This window comes from Penaeus monodon, chromosome 29 (genome assembly GCF_015228065.2).
Source record: "Penaeus monodon isolate SGIC_2016 chromosome 29, NSTDA_Pmon_1, whole genome shotgun sequence".
Classification (NCBI taxonomy): Eukaryota; Metazoa; Arthropoda; class Malacostraca; order Decapoda; family Penaeidae; genus Penaeus; species Penaeus monodon.
The window spans coordinates 4,599,889-4,600,111 of NC_051414.1; the positions used below are offsets into that span (position 1 = coordinate 4,599,889).

Sequence of the window (223 nt, forward strand, 5' to 3'; positions counted from 1 at the left end):
ATAAGATTAATCTTTGTATCCCATCTGCCTCTGAGGCAAACGCTTATCATCAGTGCACCTGTTGTCCCTCACATTATAATGAAGCGAGGCCTTCAAAAATCAATGATCAAACCTGGTATTTCCACGCTAAACAGCCTACGTTCCTTTTTAGATATTTCGTCTTTATTTCTTACAGTTGAATTTTTTTTAATGTTTATATTTATAAATTAATTCATTTTTACAG

At 32.7% G+C, this 223-nt stretch overlaps 1 protein-coding gene across 1 annotated transcript in view; it reads left to right on the forward strand.

The window, feature by feature from the left end:
- Positions 1–223, forward strand: part of LOC119591626 (nephrin-like) — a 125,992-nt gene that overhangs the window by 124,767 nt on the left and 1,002 nt on the right. The window lies entirely within an intron of this gene.